The 24,022-nt window shown below is 42.7% G+C and overlaps 1 protein-coding gene across 9 annotated transcripts in view; it reads right to left on the bottom strand.

Annotated features, from left to right (window-relative positions):
- FYN (FYN proto-oncogene, Src family tyrosine kinase) overlaps positions 1-24,022 on the bottom strand; it is a 213,754-nt gene that overhangs the window by 138,407 nt on the left and 51,325 nt on the right. Inside the window, exon 1 of one of the 9 annotated variants that reach the window (XM_020890396.2) lies at positions 15,363-15,492. The exons of the other annotated variants lie outside the window; for them this stretch is intronic. The gene's annotated coding sequence lies outside the window, so the exon portion shown is untranslated. Of the gene's footprint in view, positions 1-15,362; positions 15,493-24,022 lie in introns of those variants that run through there. 9 annotated transcript variants of the gene reach the window in all.

Below are 24,022 nucleotides of genomic sequence, written 5' to 3'. Positions count from 1 at the left end.
ACTACAAAAGGTTAGTCATCACAAGGGCCTTAGAACTATCCTCAGCATCCCTAAGTCAGTATGGAGTAGGGTGTAGGGACCTAAATTTTCAGAGCCTCCCCATGTGACCATGAAGTACCCCCAAGTTTGGGAACCACACTGGTAGAGAACACACTGCTATTAAAGCTGAGGTCAGAGGTCAGTCCCTCCGGAACCAGTCAGCATTTCTGTGTGTGGCTAAGAAGTCAGCACGTACACCCATTACGAGTGCTGGGACCAGCTGAAAACAGGTGGCATCCTCAAATCATAATAATTTGAGGGGAATTTAATAAAGGGACAATTTACAAAGAAGTGGGCAGGGTGCAGGAAAGCCACAAGGTCTAATGCAGTGCCTTGGGATAGGAACGAGAAGGAATTGGGTAGGGCAGGCTCTGTCCTACCCCGAGGCCTGAAGGAGCCAGATGAGAGTGGGCACTTGAACTGGAACAGAAATGCTGGTGGGGAGGGCTGGCTGCCTGACAGGTGCTGTGACTATCCTTGAAGGACTGCTGCCAGTGTGGGAAACCCCACAGGGAAGAAGTGTCCTGACTTCACCTCCCTTCATCCTATCTTGGGTTCTCCCATTGCTGAACCAGACTAGAAACCAGAGGCAAAGAGCCCACCAGTGCAGTGAAGTCCATTTTCTGGGGCACAGACAGAGTGGGGAAAGGAGGATTGCGTCTGAACCCAGAGGAGGAAAAGGAAGATGCCTGGCACTATGTCTCTAAAGAAACTGTATTCGGGAGTGTGAAATGGTCCCCATCACCCCAGACAGAAGCATTTGACATACAAAAGCTGAAGCTCTGATGCTTCTACCATGCTCGCCTATGAAGGCAGCTGACAGTTCAGGTAACTGCAGAAAGGACACAACTCTGTCCAGGGAAGCATCTCAAAAATACATTTACAAATGTACTTACCAAATATTTACTGAGCACCTATTCCATAAAAGACACAATACTTCACTTTAGTTTGTAGTAAAGCTTCTGGCATCTTTTGTGCTAAATGTGTTCATAGAGTTTAGTGAAGCCCCTGTTGCTATTTTTTCTAAAGGAAGTAAAAATAATTTAGCTTGAATTGCACATACTCATGTTGTTATTCAATCGCTCAGTCATGTCCAACTCTGCAACCCCATAGACTGCAGCATGCCAGGGCTTCCCTGTCCTTCACTATCTCCTGGAGTTTGCTCAAACTCATGTCCGTTGAGTCATTGATGCTATCCAACCATCTCATCCTCGGTTGCCTCCTCTCCTCCTGCCCTCAATCTTTCCCAGCATCAGGGTCTTTTCCAATGATTTGGCTCTTTGCATCAGGTGGCCAAAGTATTGGGGCTTCAGCTTCAGTCTTTCCAACAAATATTCAGGGCTGATTTTCTTTAGGATTGACTGCATGTACCTGTAACCTATAGCAAAAGTGATCTATGTTTTTCTTTTTAATATATATGGTTTTTCCAGCCTCTATATTAGCAGGCAATTACATGCATAATGTGCTGCCAAGTGACCTGAACTTAGTGGGTTGAGGAATGGATTTATCCCATCTTTCAACTTCTACTTAACTAATGTTAGTTCCACTAAACATAAGTGCTCAGGAAGCATCACGTTTGATCACCATCCTCTAAGGTCACTTCGGTGGGTGCCCAATAAATGACTTTTACACCTCCCTGTCTCTGTGCATACCTGTTTCAATGACATGGGTGAAGGAAGACCCATGGGTCTTCTAACCTGGGTTCTCCAGGTTAGCTGTGTGGTCAGCGGCGTGTGCTTCCTCAGGACCCCAGGTAATCCCAGAGGCACATTATAGAATCACAAAACAAGAACTTTATTCCTTTTTCTATGCTTTTCAAGCCTTCTCAAACCCCAAAGCTGCAACAGCTCTCTAACTCCCCTCATGCCCCTCTTCATCAAAGAGGCACAGTCTCAGGCACATAATTGTCTAGCAAGAGAATCTATGGGGCTGTAGCGGCACTCTGGTTTTCATTGATTTATTTTCATGATTATCATCAATTCATATCAAATGATACTGATTTTCTATTTGAGGAGGTCATAGATAGCATCTTGGAAAAATAAATTTGGTTGGGTGGATCACAACAAACTGCGGAGAGAGATGGGAACACCAGACCACCTTACCTGCTTCCTGAGAAACCTGTAGGCAGGTCAAGAAGCAACAGTTAGAACCAGAAATGGGACAATGGACTGGTTCAAAACTGGGAAAGGAGCACAATAAGGCTGTATTTGTCACCATGCTTATTTAAATTTTATGCAGAGTACGTCATGCAAAATTCTGTGCTGGATGAATCCCAAACTGGAATCAAGATTGCAGGAGAAATATCAATAACCTCAGATATGCAGATAACACCACTCTATGGCAGAAAGTGAAGAAGAACTAAAGAACTGTAGCCATGAAATTAAAAGATGCTTGCTCCTTGGAAGAAAAGTTATGATAAACCTAGACAGTATATTAAAAAGCAGAGACATTACTTTGCTGACAAAAGTCCATATAGTCAAAGCTATGGTTTTTTCAGTAGTCATGTATGGATGTGAGAACTGGACCATAAAGAAGGCTGAGCACTGAAGAATTGATGACTTTGAACTGTGGTGCTGGAGAAGACTTGAGAGTCCCTTGGACTTTAAGGAGATCAAGGAGATCAAACTAGGCAATCTTAAAGAAAATCAACCCTAACATTCATTGAAAGGACTGATGCTGAAGCTGAAGTTCCAATACTGTGGCCACCCAATGTGAAGAGCCAACTCACCGGAAAAGACCCTGACGCTAGGAAAGACTGAGGGCAGAAGGAGAAGAGGGCAACAGAGGATGAGATGGTTAGATAGTAACACTGACTCACTGGACATAAATTTGAGCAAACTTCAGGAGATAGTTCAGGGCTTCCCTGATAGCTCAGTTGGTAAAGAATCTGCCTGTAAGGCGGGAGACCCCCGTTCAATTCCTGGGTCGGGATGGTCCCCTGGAGAAGGGAAAGGCTACCCACTCCAGTATTTTGGCCTGGAAAATTCCAAGAACTGTATAGTCCATGGGGTTGCAAAGAGGTTTACATGACTGAGCGACTTTCATGTTCACTTTCGGGAGATAGTGGAGGACAGAGACTGGCATGCTATAGTCCATGGGGTCACAAAGAGTTGGACATGACTTAGAGACTGGACAACAGCAACAAGCATAAAAACAATTAAGGGAAAATATCTAAGTAATCCTGGTGGTACACAGATATGGAGGAAATCACGCAGGTGCATACAAATGACTGAAGTTTGGGAAACAGTGATCTAATGCTAAGTATCCCTCCTGAGTCAGAGAGACCTAGGTTTTATTTCTTACTGCCATTAAGTAGGAAATAATGACTAATTTTATTGTCTTGTAAATAAACAATTCTTTCATTGAAGGTAGTAGTAGTTCTGGTCAGAGAGTTGAAGCTCAAAGAGACTAATAAAAATTTAGTAAAATTGCTTTGTGATCTGAATTCTGTCTTGTTCTTAACAGAGATGCCTGTGATAAATGATTCAACATTAAAGCTTAAAGATTTATATGCAATATATTGATGTAGGATGAAAATATGGGAGCATGAATTATGAAGTAGGAGAAAGAGCTAAATACTACTCTACTCATCAGGTCTGACAAGTGAGTTTTTGGCAGTCACTGTAATGTGAAGAGCAAAACCTTCTCTGATTCACACAAGACCTTCATTGAGAGTATTCCAGGGCCATTCGGGCAGAATAAATTACAAAGCAATCTGTCACGGTACGTGAATCCTTCTGATGTCAGTCTGGTAAAAAAACAAAACACTGTACATTCCATGGTACTGATTAGGAAACACTGTCAACAGTCACCTCCTACACGAACTGTAAATCTCTTAGACAAGCTCATTCAACTCTCAAGTTGCCCCCAAAGCCCAAATCCTAGCCTCCTGAAGAATTTACATTTTTGTCCATGCTCCTTTCAAGTCAAGACCTCGAGAGACACTCAACCAACCAATGATTGAAGGCTTTTTTTCTTCCTACAAACATGAGTATGAAGAAGCCAAGTGTCTGGGTGTATTCACACCCACTTCCATGCACATCTGCACACCCGTGCTCCTGACGTCCCCACTGGCAAACCTGTCCAGCAGAAAGAGCCAGAAATGGGTGCTGCCAGGCTCATGCCAGAAAAGAGGTGTTTGAGACAGAGCGCTCTGCTTTGTTAAATGCCATATGGCAGCGGGTACTCTAGGGCTGGGCTCCTTTTCCCATGCGCTGTCTGCTGCTGACTTGTTTTAAAAATATTTCTACAATGCATCTATTGTTCTCCCTTCACTATATAATTGTATGATACATTGGCAAACAACTGCTCCTCAATGAATAAAAGTGTGTTTACCAAACAATGATTGAGTTGTTGGCACAGGCAGCAGACCTTGCCCAACACCAGCTGATGTACGTTGTAGGTTGCACGCATAGAATCCTCAGCCCCTGCCCTGGCTGGATGCGCAAGCGTCACTACTTGGTAATTTGGGGACCTCAGTTTTAGCCACATAAGGCAAAGGAATCCTATATTACATGGTGTAGGATTTCATTGGTGACTATTATTTCTTTTTAGCTTCAGTGCTAGAGCTATAAGAAATAAACAAATTTAATTTTACTTACGAACTAAAGTTGAGATTCAAATGAATGGTTTGAAACATACCATAATAGAGAGTTAATTTGGGGGGAGGCGTCATACAATGCAGAGCTGGACTTGTAAGCCTAAGTATAGCAAACACTGGACAATAGAGGTCAAGATGCTTCTATGCTTCTCATTCTTACAGAGACTTGTTTGAGGACAAAGGGCAAAGTGTGGTTTCACATTTCAGTGTCTCTCAAACCCTATCTGTCCTCTGTACGTGTTTTTGGGTGTCTGCCTGTTTTTGTTCTTTTCTCTGGGCATTTGTCCTGCCAACAGCTCAGCAACAAGCCATGTGACCAGAGCTAGTCCAGCAAGGTATGACTGGACAGCAGAAAACAACAGACCAGAAGGAGGCTCCGCCTACATGCTGGCTGGGAACCTACAAGTTCTGCAGCTTGGCTGAGAAAAGATAAGCCAATCAGACTGCCCTGCCAGGAATTTGGAATTACAAAATGGAGTGGCTTTACAAGTTAGTTGTGGGTTGCTCAACTGACAGGTCATTTTAACTGAAATGCCTTTTTAAAAAAAAAGCTTGGTGGTGAGGGGGGGAATGATTAAATGGCTAGACTAGATGGCAACAAAGTGTTTTGCCACCCCTCTAGATATTCTGGGTAGAAAACATTCTGAATCGCTGCTCTTTAAATACAATTAATAATTACTTGCCCAGGAAGAACATTTGAGAAGGAAGAAAAGCATGTACATAAGATCCCTGGTGAGTGGTGCAGAAAGTAGAGGCTAGGGTTTGGTCCATCTGGCGCAGGAAGTCTTACAGCCCATCAGCTGCTGGTTCTCCAGGCATCACAGGTGACTAGGAGAGCTGGGGCCTTGAAACTGGAGCACAAAGGAAGAAAGACGTGTGCCAGGTCCCAGGGCCCATGTCTGCGGAGCCTCTGCGCCCCAGGGTGCAGCCTGGCCTGGACAGGGAGCTCAGGTATGTCTGTGGAACTGTATGGGAGCGAACCCAGTCCAAGCGCAGCCTTGGGGAAAGGAGAACAGGCTCAGGGTTAAACCTGTCTGAGCGAGAAATGGAGAGCAGCTGCCGCCAGCGCCGTGTCTGAGCGAACGGAGGCTGTTCTTCAGAACAGGCCCGAGGCCGCCTGGGCAAGAGGGGAGGGCGCCAGGGTCTCTGAGTGGAGGCAGGGCAGATGGTGATGCTTGGGGGAGAGAACTGAAATGCCCACAGCAAAGCCCCGAGACTCTTCCATCTAAATGGATGTGTTAATGGCTCCCGCGGAGCGGGTGTAAGAGGGCTGAGCACATATGCCTCCGTCTACCGTACTGGCTGTAAAGAAACCATGAGCTTGTCGGCGCCATCTGCTTGGTGTGCACTTTGCGGAGCTGTGTGAAGAGAAAAAAGTGTGTGGGGCCAAATGGCTAGAAATATTTTCGCTGTAGACTTAGAAACCAAACATGCTTACATAGCTAAATTATTACATTTCCTTTAAAGTGGGTTATTACATTAAAAATGCTTTTGCTTAAAAAAAAGAGGGGGAGGGTGCTGAAGAGCAGGAGGCCACACAGCTGCTGAAAGGCCAAAGGGCAGGTCCGGGGCCCAGACTGAGGCTGCAGATGATGCTCCTACAATTGGAGTTAATCAGTCTTGAGTCAGTCACACTGAACCAGGCTAACCACAAACTCTTCATCGAGAAATGAAGAGTGTGTCGCTCATCTTCCTCAGAACAGTGCTTTGAGAAGCAACTAATGTCTAAAACATGAAGTTCTTTAGAGGAAAGATATTACCAACACACAGAACATTTTTATGGAGACGGTCATGCCCTCTAGGGGGCTTCCCAGTGGCTCAGCGGTAAAGTATCCGCCTGCCAAGCCGGAGAAGTGGGTTCGATCCCAGGGTCAGGAAGATCCCCTGGAGAAGGAAATGGCACCCACCCACTCAAGTATTCTTGCCTGGGAAATCCCATGGACAGAGGAGCCTGGTGGGCTACAGTCTATTGGGTTGCAAAAGAGTCAGACACGACTTAAGCGACTAAACAACAACCACATGCTATCAAGTGCAAAGTATATGTTAAACATAATCATTATTGTCCTCCTATTTTCACTGAGACTGCTCACCTTTTCCCCTCAAAATTATATAAGTAATGCAATTAATTAATTCATTAAACAACTATTCACTGAGCATGTACTATGTTCTAGACCATAGAATAGTCTTCATCAGAGGTAAAGTGAAGTCGCTCAGTCGTGTCCGACTCATGGTGACCCCATGAACTGCAGCCTACCAGGCTCCTCCGTCCATGGGATTTTCCAGGCAAGAGTACTAGAGTGGGTTGCCACTGCCTTCTCCAGGGGATCTTCCCGACCCAGGGATTGAACCCGGGTCTCCCGCATTGTAGACAGACGTTTTACCATCTGAGCCACCAGGAATTTCATCAGAGGTAAGACACTTACAATTATGTTCTAAAATCACAGACTTAGTATGTTGCAAGTATTTTCCAAAATACACCATTGGATCCGTCCTTTCACAATTAAACAGCTTATGAAATTGAACAAAGTCTTCCCCTCTACTAGGTCTGAGACTATCTAACAGTTCAGGGATTTGCAAGGGTTTAAAGAGCTCCCTCACCTAACTGGGATGAACTTTTCCCAAGGCCTAACAGAGCAGCAATATTAGGGAGATACCATGCAACTCCCTGGAGAACCCAACAACTTAAGGAAAACTCTATGAAACAGCATGAGCAAGTCACTGCGGTTTATGAAATACAACTCTGAGGCAATAACCACTCTGTGTTAGCTTCATTCACAACCTATGTCTCATCTTAAGAGAATCCCCAGAGATAATGTGGGACAAATCCTGGCACAATGAATACCCAAGGTTACTTCAATACGTTTTATGACACTGAACTGTGACTCTATCAGAGTTTGCTTGGAAGAAAGAAGTAGTAAAGAGTGTGAGGAATGGGACTTCTCTGTGGCCCGGCTAAGACTCCACACTGCCAGTGCAGGGGGCCTGGGTTCGATACCTGGTCGGGGAACAGGATCCCACACGCCACAACTAAAGATCCCACGTGCGGCAATCAAGACTCAGTGCAGCCAAATAAATACAATAAATATTTTTTAAAAGGGCCTCCCTGGTGGCTCAATGGTAAAGAATCTGCCTGCCAGTGGAGGAGACATGGGTTTGATCCCTGGTTCAGGAAGATCCCACAAGTTGTGGAGCAAGCAAGCCCGTATGCCACAACTATTGAGCCTGTGCTCTAGACCCGGGGAGCCGAAACTGCTGAAGCTTGCGTGCCTGAGAATCTGTGCTCCACAAGAAGAGAAACCACCATCTCTTCTAATGAAGAACCCACACAACACAACTTGAGAAGAGTGACCCCTACTCGCCGCAACTAGAGAAAAGACCCAGCCAAAAATAAATAAATAAATATATATTTTATATATATATTTAAAATATATATATAAAGTATATAAAAGAGTGTGAGGGTTATTAGAGTCAGTGCTCTGGACGCAAACCCCCAAACCATATATAACCATTGTGATCTTAGATGAGCAGCTTTACCTCTCCAGGTCTTGGGTTTTGTCTTCCTCTAAATGGAAAGTTATGACCAACCTAGACAACATATTAAAAAGCAGAAACATTACTTTGCCAACAAAGGTCCGTCTGGTCAAGGCTATGGTTTTTCCAGTGGTCATGTATGGATGTGAGAGTTGGACTGTGAAGAAAGCTGAGCACTGAAAAATTGATGCTTTTGAACTATGGTGTTGGAGAAGACTCTTGAGAGTCCCTTGGACTGCAAGGAGATCAGTCCTAGGTGTTCATTGGAAGGACTGATGCTGAAGCTGAAACTCCAGTACTTTGGCCACCTCATGTGAAGAGTTGACTCATTGGAAAAGACCCTGATGCTGGGAGGGATTGGGGGCAGGAGGAGAAAGGGACGACAGAGGATGAGATGGCTGGATGGCATCACCAACTCGATGGGCATGGGTTTGGGTAGACTCTGGGAGGTGGTGATGGACAGGGAGACCTGGCATGCTGTGATTCATGGGGTCACAAAGAGTCGGACACGACTGAGCGACTGAACTGAAATGGAGATAATACTACTACCTATCTCTTAGAATTTGCAAGAAGTGCCAGTGAAAGAGTAAGAAGGTCTTGGCACGTGGTCAAGACTCAACTAATTTCAGATATGACAAAGATCTTCACTGTGTAGAAACAGAATTTGCATGGAAGCCAAAGCTTCAGCAAAGAGGTGTTGCTGAAACCGGAAAGTGGGCTGCGGATGGGAAGAGAAAACCTGCTACTTCTAAGTTCCCACAGCATCTCTGCTTCCCTTGCTAGACAGAAAGCACAGAGGTGCTGAGAAACTTGAGGATCATCCTTCCAATTCTCCCAGCAAGATGTGAGCTGAAGGAGAGAGTGCAGGCCACGCTGGAATCTGCACTGGTGAACCTTAACTTCTCATCACGTCCCAACATGGGAGTGCCTCAGTGCCATCTGGATTTAAGTTAACTCTGTAAAGAGAAAGCACATTACTTACTCTGGAGGAGTTGAAAAACATAAGGGGAAAATCCCATGCCAACGCTATTCTTATTAAAAACACTATTCGTATTAAAAAAAGGTCAAAATGATGGGGAGAAAACAAACCTTAATATTGCATACGTTTTCATAAGTGGTTTTGGTTTTATGAATGAAGTTTTGATTCTAAAGACAAAGGTGCAGAAGAGAATGATAAAGCCACATTTCATTGATAAGGTCCCAGATTCTCATCTAAAATGAAACAAAGCAAAAGCCTGAAGCATGTATAAGAATTTTTTTACTGCAAGTCTTTGGAATTTCCCAGGAGAAGAATAAAGACAGAACTAGAGAAAACTAATTTAATGCAGGTAAAATTTAATCTTCCCTTTTAACAAAAGGTTGAAAATAATTAAGAACCTGAAATAGAAAAAAAGCTTATGCAAAACTCTGTATATAGATAGCTTATAAAAAGTTTATGCAACATTTTAATACACATAATACATAAAATTTATACTATGTGTAGAATTAAATTCAGAAAAGTGAAAGTGTTAATAGCTCTATCTGACTATATGCAACCCCAGGGACTGTAGCCCAACAGGCTCCTCTGTCTGTGGAATTCTCCAGGCAAGAATACTGGAGTGGGTAACCATTCCCTTCTGCAGGAGATCTTCCTAACCCAGGGATTGAGCCCCAGTCTCCTGCATTGCAGGCAGATTCTTTAACATATTAAGAAAATATAAACTTAAGTTATGAATTTTATCCGGTGACAGGAATATTTTTGCGAATTAATGCTAAACAAAATAAATATTTAAAAAATATCTCTTTGGTTTGAACCTTTGTAATAACCCCATACTTACTGAAGAAAAGGAAAAAAAAAAAAAGGAAAATGGCAAGAAAATTCAGACAATTTTTCAACCAAAATGAACTTACATGAAAGTCCTGGGGGCAGAAATGCAAGTCAGGATTTGATTGCTGAGCACAAAAATATGAGTTAAAAGAATATTTGTGCTTTTTACTTGCAGAAAATGTTTGAAATACAGTTCCTAGATAATCTCAACATGCAAGGCAGGTTCTGGTGAGTTTTGCATGTGTGTGTATATGTGTGTGTGTGTGTGTGTGTGTGTGTGTGCAGGTAATCTGGTGAGTTTTGCATGTGGGTATATGATGTGTGTGTGTGTGTGTGTGTGTATGCTTTAAAAAGATTCACCAGGAGGCTTCTTTGAAGAGTTGGCCTCCCTTAAAAGGAACCTGATAAATGAAAATTTAATTTGGACTCTCTTTGGTAAACACAACTCATGCAATCCAGCTCAGGCCATGGGATAAGGCACAGCAAGCTAAGAAAGTTTCCGTCCACATTCGGTCAGTGTCAGCTCATCTCACTGTTCTCCTGGGAGCGGAAGCAGTGTAGACAAACCATAGTCTTGGACTCCTGCAGTCTGTCAACTGTTTAAATGCTTTCCCAAATAACAGAGAAAAATGTTGTATATTTTTGATTGCATAAGAAACAGATCTGAACGCTGAATTAGAAGGAACTGAAATGTTTATGGTTTTAATTGTCCAAAATGCCTTTCAATTATACTTAATCTTCACTCTAATAAAAAATTCATTACAAATAAACATCAGCACAAAATTCCTCACTAAACCACTATTTTTTAAAAATCTGGGTAACCACTCTCTTCCATTGTTGAATGATTAAGTACACACATTTGCTGAAATTTGACATCCTGTACAGTTTTAGTATGGTTCCACTTTTGTAAAATATGTATCTTTGAGGGAAAAATACTAGAATAAAACATCTAAAAACAAGAGACATTTATTGCCTCTGGATGATGGAACTTCAGTAAAGAAACTATATCCTTTCCTGAAGGTTTCTAAATTTGCTAAAATTTCCCATAATAATAAATGTAATATTTACTGGTCATGTATTAGATGCCAGGTAGTTTTTTTTTAATGCTTCACGAGATAGGTATTATTATTATCCCTGCAGATGTGGAAATGGAGACCAAGGCAACTAATACTTGAAGGATGGAAACCTGAATGTCTGTCTCACAACCACTTTGCTACAACTAAATTTCATCTGTAGCCGGAAGAAAAAAGAAAACATTTAAATATGAATGCTACAAACCCAAGTGAAAAGCTATATGGAGACAATATACTTCTAGGCATTTATATCAAAGATTTTACTTAGGTACTCCTTAAATATCTCCATGATTTTTAAAATATTTTTTAAAGTATGGTATCTACTTGAAAATGAAAGGAAATTAATAAAATCTTACATGAACTAAAACCAACAATCTAGATTTAAATCAGTACTAACACTTACACACCTTCTTTCAGTGAAGATCCAGTCACCAAACAGACAACCCCTTATTGCTTCTAACCTACCTGATCCGACCGCAAAGAAGCAAGTAAAAAGAATCTTTCCTTGTGAGAGGGATAAATTTAGGACTCAAAGAAAATGGTGCTCGGTCAATCATGTGAAACAAAGAGTGAGCAGCTCAGTCATGTCTGACTCTTTGTGACCCCATGGACTGTCGCCCATCAAGTTCCTCTGTTCATGGGATTTTCCCTGGCAAGAATAGTGGAATGGATTGCCATTTCCTTCTCCAGGGTATATTCTTGACCCAGAGATCAAACCCAGGTCTCCTGCCTTTCAGGCAGATTCTCTACTGTCTGAGCACCAGGGAAGCCCATAGGTCATGTGTAAACTCCCATCCCAAGTACACCACACTACAACAGTGAAACACCATTTTTCACCTATCCCATTAACAAAGATGATAATGAGTTAAAAGTACCACCGTAAGAGTATTGAAAAACTGGCACCATTGCCAACTTTTAGTAGTGCGTGGTTATACAATAAATATGGAGGAAACTCCAAAACGTACAAACCCACTCATCAACCAATTTTCTAGCTAGGGATTTATACTAAGGAGAAAATTAAGTATGCTGTGTGTTGTGGTATTGTATGTTCAAGGCAATATTGCTTATAACAGAAAAACCAGCAGTAATCTATATATCCACTCATGGGGGAGTTTACGTCTGTATCTGCAAAATCTGGTTACTACATCTAGAACTAAAAATAAATATCTATTGAACGAATGGCACAATGAAGAACTTAATGGGATACGGCTATATAATTGAATTCTAGACCAGCAATAATACTTCTGATATAAAGCTATATTCAGCAACATAGAAAGGCATAAACAGCATTTTGTTAAGTGATTAAAACAGATTACAGAGTTGTCTATTGGTACAATCCTATTCATATAAAATCATATATATAACTGTGTACTACTATATATGTGTAGATATCTAGAAGGACAATACGGTGGGAAATGGAATTTTTCACTTTTTCTTTATACTTTCATGTATTATTTGGACTTATTTAAAAATGCTAGCTACATTTTCTCTTTGGTTGAGGAGAAAGTGTGTGTGAGTCGCTCAGTCATGTCCGACTCTTTGCGACCCCATGCACTGTAGCCTTCCAGACTCCTCTGTCCATGGAATTCTCCAGGCAGGAATACTGGAGTGGCTTGCCATTTCCTTCTCCAGGGGATCTTCCCAATCCAGGGATTGAACCTGGGTCTCCTGCATTGCAAGCGGATTCTTTACCATCTGAGCCACCAGGGAAGTCCTTTTGAGGCTTGAGGAGAATCCTACTTAAATTTGTATCCCAACCACCCTACTAGGGAGGAGGAGAATACCCCTAAGTAATGGATGTTATTCAGAGGATAAGATTTAAGACAATTTGATTTTCCTTGTTTTCTCAAACACTGCCGTGCTAAAAGTTCTCTTTCCTACTCCCATAACATGCCTGAAACAGAATGAACACAGGGCACATCTGTTTGAAAACAGTTGCAAGCAGTGCCCTGGTAACCATCACACTGAACAGAGAATCTCTCTGCAAGATATTTCACTACTTTGGCTTTTTCTGTCTAGAGCCCTTCTGAATCCAGCCTTGTTAACTTTCTGGACAACCCTCCTAGCCCACGGATGCCCTCCTGGGCTCAGCGTGCATCCACGTGCAGTCATCATCAATGCACTCCATCTGTTAGCTCCACACACAAAGACCTCAAGTCATCTGGCAAACAAACATTGCTTTTCTTGAATGCTAGACTGAGATTAAAAATGTATGGCTTGTATTAATAACTAATGGTTTCTGGTCATTTTTGTTTTCAATCCAGGAGAAAATACAAGCATCGCTGATACACAAATGACAAAGTGTTTCTCTCTGGATTCAAAAAAGGGCAGCGTGACTCCTCCACTGAGGCCCTGTCTAGTGACAACAGGGCCCAGCTGCAATTCTGGCCAGCCTCTGAAAGCAGGAGTCAGGGCCAACAAATGCTGCATCTATACACGTGCCCTGAAGAATCAGCCAACTGTGAGAATGGTGGAGAGGACACACATGAGCCGATGACTGTAAACCTCCTCCTCTGGATGTCATTTACCAGAATTACAAACATTTGCTGAAATGTATCCCATGCCATGCCAATGCATGGGTTCACCAAGTCAAGAATAAGCTACGTATTTTGGCCTTGTAGTATTTTCCCTAAATCATCATGTGCAGAGTGACAGCAAGATGGAGGGCTGAGAGAAAAGACAGACCACCGGAAGAAAACACACCCACTGCTCCCCTCCTTATAATTCCTGGGTGCAGCATCAATCCAGCAGCAGCAGCAGGCAGCCAACACGCACAGCATTCTCAATGCCTCTGCCGTGAGGGTGGCTGGCTTGATCTTGATCGGATCAAGCTGATTATGGATTTAGGGTTGCAAATCCTCTCTAAAAAGGAAGCATTGTCTATGAAGATGAACCTCCTGACTTGAGCTTTGAGTTACATGTCCAGGAGTGCTGACAGTCTGTAATCACACCTGTGATGAACCAGTTTGATGCTGGTTCCACTCATTTACAAGATGCGGGGCCGGCCTGGGGCCTGTGCAGATGCCCATGGGCCTCCTGAGAGAGGAGCCCAGAAGACAGCTTGTGTCAGGGCCCGGCTCCATTGTGGGAACAAGCACGTGCTCTTTCACCCAGCTCCTGCCACTGCTGACTAGTTTTCTCTGATGCCTCTGTCATGTGCCTCGTCTACTCAGAGCTGTCTGCATCTGAGCCACAGCTATTTCCTGAGGGATATAAAACTCAACAAACTGCAAACAAACAGTATAAAACATGATCTCACGCTGTCACGGCGCTGTCTCTCTAAACTGTAGCATCCTGGCAGCTCCCTGATTTACAAGTGTCATTTGACACTCGCTTTTCCCTTCCAGCGACTTCTTGCCCCTGCTTTTACCCGTGTCCATCAGCTCCCTCTCCCACAGTGTGTCCTCCCCAGCCCTGCACCTATGCCCACGCGGGGCCTCTGGCTCTCCAGGTCACCAGGCTACAAGTGTTCCTACAGAGTTCACCGGCAAGTTAACCTTCCTTGTTCTCAAGAGCTGAACACTGTCAGCGGATTCCCCTGACACTCGTGGCTGTCTGATTGATCTTCTCTTGCCCAAACTGCCCTTCTGTATTTGCTCATTTTGGTCAGGGGGTACAGATATCATCCCAGGTCCAGAAACTCAGAGTGGGTCTTGTCTTAATCTCTCTTCTCTCATCCTCTACATCCAGGCAGGCTGCCACCATCAACCCTGGAGATTCAGTCTTCAAACAGGCTTGTAGTTCATTAACATTTAATACAGATTAAAAAAAAATTCCCCAAAAGGAGTCTGTAGACTATAGCACAACACACAAATTCAAGATGTCAGCATGGGTACAAGCCTTTCACTTCATTTCTGTCCTGGATCAAAGGCATTCACTCTTACTCCGGTATTTCAATCTTGTAATGTGGGCACATTGTAAGTTTCCATCTAGAGCTTGCTTGGACTGTTTTATGACAGTCCCTTGAAATTAAATGCTCTTTCCTCTCTTTAAAAACACAGCACTTGAGCCACCTTCCCCAAGACCTTGACCCAGATTAAGCCGAGTTTTAGCCACTTCAGTAACCCCTTGGGCAGAATTCTAATTAGTTTAACAGACCTGTGTGCATTGCAGAGGTCTTTATATAGTTTCCGTTTTCTTCTTTATTTTCTAATTTGTGTTTGTTTATTCATTTTTCAAACATGCACAAGTAGGGATCAGGTCTTGCTATGGGTTGTTAGTGACCAACTGATTTCAGCTCATTATCAATTAGTCCCACCACCCCCACTTTATACATGAATACATTTTTAAACTATCGTTCCCACACACTCACCCTCGGTGTCTCCTCCAGAGAGTCTGGTGATGAGAGAGCTATTAACAGTATTTAAAACCTTCATTTCGACTTGGGAGCAAGAAATGCATCCACTCCTGACAAAAACAGCTTACAGATGAATTCCAAGTATCCAAGTGTTATTTTCTTCATCCCACAAACCCAGGGACATGACACGACCATGACACAAGCCTGGATGACATCCCACAGCCATCAGATGATAGATGTTTTCGTTGGTTTCTCCTTAAATCAGGGCTATTAACAGCAGCATGAATCTGAACGAGAACTTTCTGCAATAGTTCTGACAAGGCTCCCTTCATAAACCTCAACTACTTTCCTTCTAAAGAGATGCTCTATTAAGTTAATTCTGTTTATACAATCATTGTGCATTTATATCTTTTTAAAGATAAAATGAAACTTCTATGAAGGATGAATTGTACTCAATACTATCTGTCTTGGAAAGATGCCAAAACACATACTTATTTAAAATACACAAAACAAAAACCACCAGCCACCAATACTTCTCCCGAGAACACAAAAAAAGTAGTATACAGAATTCTCTTTTGCACAGTAGGGTGATCTTTTTTAAAAAAATTGATTGAAGCATAATTGATTTACAATGATGCATTAATTTCTGCTGTACAGGAAAGTGATTCAGTTAAACATATACATATTCTTTTTTTATATTCTTTTCCAATACGTTTTAACACAGAATATTGAATAGAGTTCCCCGTGCTATACAGTAGGACCTTGATATTTACCCATCCTATATATAATAGTTTACATCACAGTAGGGTGATCTTACAGAGGTTAAGTAAAATCAATAAATATTGCTTTTAGGAAATAACCTGAGAAATACGTTAACTGTGTCTTACAATAGTTATGCTAATACATAATTTACTACAGAACTTAGGATATTTTAGTTTGATTTTAAATTTCAATGCAATTAAATATTATACATAAAGTATAAATTACAATGATCTAATTGAATAGGCAAAAATACCAACATTCATTCATTCATTCACTCAGTCACTGAATATGTATTGACAAGTGCTTTGATAAATACTGTCCCTAGCAGCTCACAACCATAAAAACAGCAATGTATTAAGTATTGCAATTATCCAGTAGGTTACGCTGGGAAGCACCAAGATTTAAGAACTGGCAGATCAAAAAATGGGTAAGGCAAAGATCTGTTTACACTGACCAGGGTCCTCTCCAAGTTAAAAGTTAAAAAACAATTAAAAAGTTAAAAAACAGTATCTACAAAATGATTTTATTTGTGTTAAACCACAACACACACCAGATTACATGGAAAAGGGTCAGGAGAAAAGATCCATCCAGGGATTAATCATAGTTTTCTCTGAGAAAGGCAGTGGAAAGGAACATAGTTTAAAAAAAAAGATTATCTTTTAACATACCTCTGCTATTGTCTGAATTTCTAAAATAATCTATATAATTCAGGTAATGCTTGTATAATGAAGAAGCAAAAGTAAATGAAGCCAACAATGGAGGCGGCAAAGGAGGCTGAGAGGGATGAGCTAGAAGCAGAAGGAAATCCTGATGAGGGTGGAGCCCATAGGGGAGGATGGTGTTGAGAGGGCAGCTGGAGGAGGGGGAGGACCCAGGAGAGGACACGTCAAGGAGGGGAGGAATCCCCAGTTTGGGCTATGGCTCTTTCAGTGGAAATAGAAGGCAGCAGGGTGGGGACTTTCAGTGGTTAAGACTCCGCTTCCACTGCAGGGGGCACCGGGTCCATCCCTGGTTGGGGAACCAAGACCCCACGTGCCACACATCACAGGTGAAAATGTGGTAAGAGGGAAGGAGCAGCAGGTGTAGCTCAAATGCCTCAGCACAGGTAACCTGCAGGAGCCAAGTGAACTGGGAACAAGCAAAATCAGGCTGCCCCCACCCTCCTGTTTTCTCCATGTTGCCAAACAGGTACAGAAAAATACTCATGCATTTTGTAAAAATCAACATTACAAATGTGATCATGAATGGCAACAGCACTGGAGGCCATAGACTTCAGGTGTAGGGACCCACAGAGAGGGCCCAGGAGCTACCTACGGCGGGTGAGACAGGGGGTGGCTAGGCAGCTCCAGCCCCAGCCCCAGCACTGACTGTCAAGGGATGATGCTGGCCCACTGTGGCCAGAACATGCTATTTTTAAAGAGAAGTCATAAGTTTGGTTTTTTTTAAAGTGTGAAGTATCCTGACTTTAAAAATGCTGGCCCAGACTTTTACAATATACTGGAAAACAGGCCTGTAGTCCACCTCTATAGCATTGTGACTGTAAGCCTGGTATTGAGGGGAAAACGTCAACTAACATTTCTCTCTGTTTCTCTTGAAAGAGTCCTTTGTCTCTAGGCTAAGGACATAGACCTGGTAGATAAAAAAAACCATCCTCTATTTTTACTTTTAAATATATCTAGTACTTGAACTAAAAAGGATTCACTCTACTTTCCTTTAAGGGTTTACATCCCCAGATACTCCGCTGGTAAACATTTAATGCAAACTCTTAATATCATGTTCACATAACAGACCTCAGCTAACTGTTACAAGTGTTAAAACGCGTGTCTGGATGGGAAGCACAAATTAACTGGCACAAATTTTTAAAAGGGCAAAAATGAGGAGGGACCAAAATTTCTCACAGAAAATATATGAGCATTCAAGTCGACTCTCAGTTAATCAATTTCCTCAGGAAAGAACTTCCCATTTGCAGATGACTTGTACAACACACCCAACAGTTTCATTAGAATGCTATTTTTAATCAGTTCATCATATCACTATGCTTCAGGAAGTGAAAGCAAGAAGTATATAAAACCAACAACTATGGATACAGAACATTCAGAAGTCAAATAACATTTCTAACTTGGAAAATAACTGGGGAAGTGTAGCACTGCCACAAAGGAAATATAGTGACAGGTGTTACTCTCAAGTGAGTATGCATAAGCTTTTAAAAATCTTCATTACACACTTCTGAAAACTGAAAACCGTGTATTGCAAGAGGTGAAGAATCTATTCGGTAATGACTCATATACAATAACATCATTGGGTGGATCACTCTCATAGAATCTATTTCAAGTTCATTTCACTTTGCTCTGATTCTCATAGTTTACTAAGAACTGATGTGGATAATGATAAATATTAGCGTCTCTACTTTCAAATGATTTTCCTCCTGATGGAACAAATATAATCTCAGGCATGTAGAAAGAGAACTCACATGAAAGCCGTCTGCACATTAGGCTTAGGTTTCTTCTGAAACCTAGGAAAAAGCCTTAACACCATATCTTAGAGAGCATCTTGTTAACCCTGGATGACGTTCTTGCCTACAGCTCGCTGTGTCTTGATCTTTCCTTCTTGCGTCTCATGTTTTCAGTTCATGTACTCCCGCACTTGCTTGTCTGTCCCTGTTCATCCTGCCTCATCTATTTTGCCTCATCTTCTCTCGCTCATTACTCTGGCTTTTCTCTTTGTAACTGCTGAGTGTGACTGTTTTGCTTCTCTGGTCTCCTGTCCTTGCAGGAGCCCTTTCCCCTCCCTGCCTAAATTAACACTAGTTTTCAACCAAGGTATAAACTGCGAGCTAGTGTTAGGTCGACACAAAATGCATCCTTGGATACCTTACCCTTTGAGGTGCTTATATCAAGTTCACAAATTCAAACGCTGAATCAACATGTTTGTCAGAAAGTATCTTTCTTTTGTATTTGTGACAAAGAAACTGCTTAAAATCTCCCATATCCTGTGAAAGCTCCTCCCAGCTCCCATCTCTGTGCTCTGTTCAATTCCTTAGATTGTGCACTGCCTAACTTGAGAACTACCTTGGTCATGAAGCTGCCAAAAGACTGGAAGAGTCAGAAAACAATTGCGTCTGACATGTTGGAACAGTAGACCATAGAACTTACTGGCCTCTGTGTTTCCAAACAAAACAGATTCCACTCCACAGAGCTTTGGGAGAACCTACTCTTTTTCGTTTAGCTACTAAGCTTTCAAGATCTTGGCTGAAAACAGATGTAACTGCCTCAAGCAAACAGTGAAGAGTTTTATCATTGTGTTTCCCACCCAACAAATTTGGCAACTGAAAGAACATGGAACCTCGGGATGTACATGATTTAGAGGCAGCGCCCTGGAGACCAAGCACAGTTCTTATGACGAGATACACCTGGGCTCAGAGCCTAGCATTCTCTATAGCACGATACCTGGCAACTTACTCGATTTCTCTGACTGTGGGGGTTTTCTCCATCAGTGAAGCAAAGATGTCAATGCCTACCACATAGGATTGCCGTGAGGACTAAATTACAGGAGGTGATCTAGGAGACTGGCTGGCATAGCATACAACAAACAGTGGTGTGGGGACCAGAAATGAGGAACACATGTGACCAGGCTCCCTCCTGCCCCAGCTGCTGCATTGGACCCTGGCTTAGCCTTCCTGGCTCTTCCCCTTGTCCAGGGGAAAGTGATGGGGGGGTGGGGTGTTATTTTACAATGCAGAATCAGGAGGAGAGATGGAAGAACAGTGGGTGGTTGTTAGGAAATATCAGTAAGTCTGTCGGGGCCGCAGGGTGTAAGGACAGCTCGTGGGATTCTATGACCCCACCGGTGCACTGAACACCACAAGCAAATAAAGCATTTGTTATTTTGAAATTACTGTCACAGTACGGAAGCAACCTAAATGTCCATCGACAGATGAATGGATAAAGATGATGATGTACACATGTACAGTAGAATATTACCCAGCCATAAAAAAACAATGAAATGATGCCAACTGCAGCAACATGGATCGACCTAGAGATGATCATACTAAAGTCAGACAGAGAGAGACCAATATCACATGACATCATGTGTGTGGAACCTAAAAAGATGATACAAATAAATTTATTTACAAGACAGAAATAGACCCACAGACATAAAAAATAAACTTCCAAAGGGGAAAGGGGGAGGGAGGAAAAATGGAAAATTTGGGATTTACAAATACACACTACTATATATAAAATAGATAACCAGTGAGGACCTACTCCACAGCACAGGGATGTGTATATACTCAATATTTTGTAGTAGCCTTCAAGGGAAAAGAATCTAAAAAAGGATGGCGTGGCGTGCATGCTCCGTCATGTGCAGCTCTTTGTAATTCCATGACTGTGGCCCACCAGGCTCCTCTGTCCATGGAATTTTCCAGGCAAGAATACTAGAGTGGGTTGCCATTTCCTCCTCCAGGGGATCTTCCTGACCCAGAGATCAAACCCACATATCCTGCATTTCCTGCATTGGCAGGTGGATTCTTTACCACTGGCGCCACCTGGGAAGCCCGAATAAGAATTGATATGAATGTAAAACTGAATCAGTTTGTTGTACATCTGAAATGAACACAACACTGTAAGTCAACTATACATTAATTTTTAAAAGAAAAATAAATAAAAAATTAAAAAATAAATTATTGTCACATGACTGTTATCTGTTTGGCCCTAACATGAATCATTAAAACTGGAATGTGTGGGTCTGGATACATACAGGTCAGAGGAAGTACTCTACTGGTTTTATTATTACTTAATTACACAGACTTGGAATGGAGGTGGTCCCTAAGCTTGAGGGAAGGGGATGTAAAAACAGCTGAGCCGCCCACCTCATGGGCAGAGGAGCGCAGGGAGGGACCGGAAGACGGCTGACCGAGAGAAGAGTGTGACGCCAGGTCCCATTACCCACTCTTGACTCATCCTGATTCTGGCGAGTCACGAGCATCTCTGTTTCAGTTCTTCCCTCATAAAATGGCAGGATGGTAGGGCTATATTATTATGGCACACCAGTTGGCCTTTTAAAAGTGAGCTGGGATGCATGCCAGCAGCTGGGCCTCCCAACGCTGGCTTGTCCCTGCTCCTTAAGCAGTAGATATGCACGTGCCAGGTGTACACGCACATGTATAAGTGAGTATGTGTGTGTCTGTGTATGTACGCACACATGCATCCTCACACAAATGCTGGGGCTGCTCCTGAACAAACCACTAAATCATTTAAAAAGAAAGCCTTTGAAAGGATCATCTGGCAAATCCCTCTCCACCCAAATAAGAATATACCTCAGTCTAAAAAGACGAGAAGACCTCTTTTTTCCCTAAAAATCTCCATAGGAGAGGTTTGCAGCCTCCCATTAATGTACTTGATTTTCTAAAAACCCTCATATGGGAAAGTTCTTCTCTGCTACATCTAAAAAAAATTTCACTGCTGCCTGCATTCCCAATTCCGTTTACCACACTATTTTGATTTTGCCTAGAACATATCACCTTCTAATAGCTATACAATTTGCTTAGGTATTAATATTTACTATTCATTGTTTTCTGTCTCACCTCCTTTCCCCCAACCAGAATAAGGTACCTTATCCTAAGTACCTAGAGCAGTGCCTGGTTTAGACTTGGTACTCTATAAATATTGGTAATTTGAAGCTGAATTATTTCTCTAATCTTTGATAAAATCACAAATCTACAGAGCTGGAAGGGACCTTTGAAACGAACCTTAAAATTGCAAAAATTAAGGCCCCAAGAGGGTAGATGCTTGCCCGAGGGTATACACAGAACTTCCCAAGCCCTCTTCCACTTTACCTCTGCACCCCCAAACAGAACTGTGACCCTGGGGAAATAATCTGGGTGGGAGGCAGCCAGTGAGAGAAGACAAATCTGAACTCATTTAAAGCAAGAGAGTCAGAGAGAATAAAGTACAGCATTTATTTATAGAACAGTAAAATCTCTTAAAATAATGATAATAATTTGTACATCAGTAGCCACTTTCATCTAAGAATCTCAGAGAGCTTATGAAATTCTCTCCCTACAATGTGTGGCATCATTATCAGTATCAGCTCGCAGACAAGGGAACTAAGAAGCTGGGTGTGCTATGGCCGTCCTGCAGGCTGGCTCAAAGCTCTCTGGGACTACAAAGCCTCTCCATGATTTTATGCCCTCATCCTTATCAACATCAAAAACAGCTGGATAAAGCTACAACCTCCTGGTTTGTTTTCTTTTGTTGTTCTTGTTCAGTTGCTACGTCGTGTCCAATTCTTTGTGACCCCATGGACTGCAGCAGGCCAGGCTTCTGTGTCCTTCACTATCTCCCAGAGCTTTTCTCAAATTCATGTCCATTGAGCTGGTGATGCCATCCAACCATCTCATCCTCTGTTGCCCCCTTCCCCTCCTACCCTTAATTTTTTCCAGCATCAGGGTCTTTTCCAATGAGTTAGTGCTTCGCATCAGGTGGGCAAAATATTGGAGCTTCAGCATCAGTCCTTCCAATAAATATTCAGGGTTGATTTCCATTACGACTGACTGGTTTGATTTCCTTGCAGTCCAAGGGGCTCTCAAGAGTCTTCTCTAGCATCACAATTCAAAACATCAATTCTTTGGCACTCAGCCTTCTTTATGGTCTGATTCATCCATACATGACTACTAGAAAAACCACAGCTCTGACTACATGGACTTTTGTCAGCAAAGTGATGTCTCTGCTTTTTAATATGCTATCTAGGTTTGTCACAGCTTTTTTTTCCCAAGAGGCAAGCATACCATTCGGCCCATTTCAATTTTTAAGCCCATGTTTAGAGAAACAACCCAGGGCATTAGGGTGTCCAATCATGTAATACCTCCTTCCAGCTCACCAACAGTTGGAACTTGACCACAAGGACATCTGAGATACCCAGCAGCTTTAGGGGCTGGTGAATTTGCTTCTTGCCTCAGTTTACTGCCCGAGCTCTACACATCCTCCCCATCTGTGTGAGGCACATCAGCTCTGTTGAACAAAGTGTTTACACTCACCCCTCAATTACTGAGGAACCACACGAAGGGCCAATGAGATGGAGTCCACACAACAGGCCCCAGGGAGGAGCCCATCGAGGCTGTGACCAGGCGGCGTGCTCTCCATTTCAAGGGGAGGAGGAAACAGTAGATTCTGGATTCCAGAATTTCTCACTGGAAAGCTTGCTCCAGGTCCCTTATTGCACGTAGGCAGATGGCCTTACCCTCTCTACTCACTCATGGAATGATATCAAGAGCCACAGCAGCCTCTAACAACCCTGCCACATGTGCAGAGGTAGTTCCAGGGGAAGGACTCTTGTTCCGGTTTGCTGCGTACTGTGAGCTTTCTCCTCTTCTGCAGCTCCTGGGACCACACTGCTGACCTTGTCCTTGGACTGCGAGCTTTGTGGCCCAACTGCCAGGCAGCATCCTGAGGTCTGCCAGCCCCCTGGAACAAACGGAAATCCTTACTGAGCTCAGGATTTCCCACTGTTTCCTGAAAGTGCCATGTTCTGTGGGATACTCAAAGGAATGATGTGGAAAAGGAATTCTGTGAACAAAACAGCTGCGAAACTTGAGTTGAAAAATATCTTAAACAATGGCAGTTCCACAAAAAACAATAAAAATGAAACTCCCTTGTGATCCAGCAATTCTGCTTTTGAGTGTATATCCCAAAATGGCTTCCCAAGTGGCACAGTGGTGAAGAATCTGCCTGCCAATGCAGAAGGGGTTGGATCCCTGAGTCAGGAAGATCTCCTGGAGTAGGAAATTGCAATCTGCTCCAGTATTCTTGCCTGGAAAATTCCACGGACAGAGGAGCCTGGCAAGCTACAGTCCATGGATCACAAACAGTCAGACGTGACTGAGCACACACACCCCAAAACACTGAAAGCAGGGTCTC

Source organism: Odocoileus virginianus, chromosome 19, assembly GCF_023699985.2.
Source record: "Odocoileus virginianus isolate 20LAN1187 ecotype Illinois chromosome 19, Ovbor_1.2, whole genome shotgun sequence".
Lineage (NCBI taxonomy): Eukaryota > Metazoa > Chordata > Mammalia > Artiodactyla > Cervidae > Odocoileus > Odocoileus virginianus.
The sequence above is the reverse complement of the archived record's forward strand: the minus strand, read 5'-3'. Positions and strand labels throughout refer to the sequence as shown.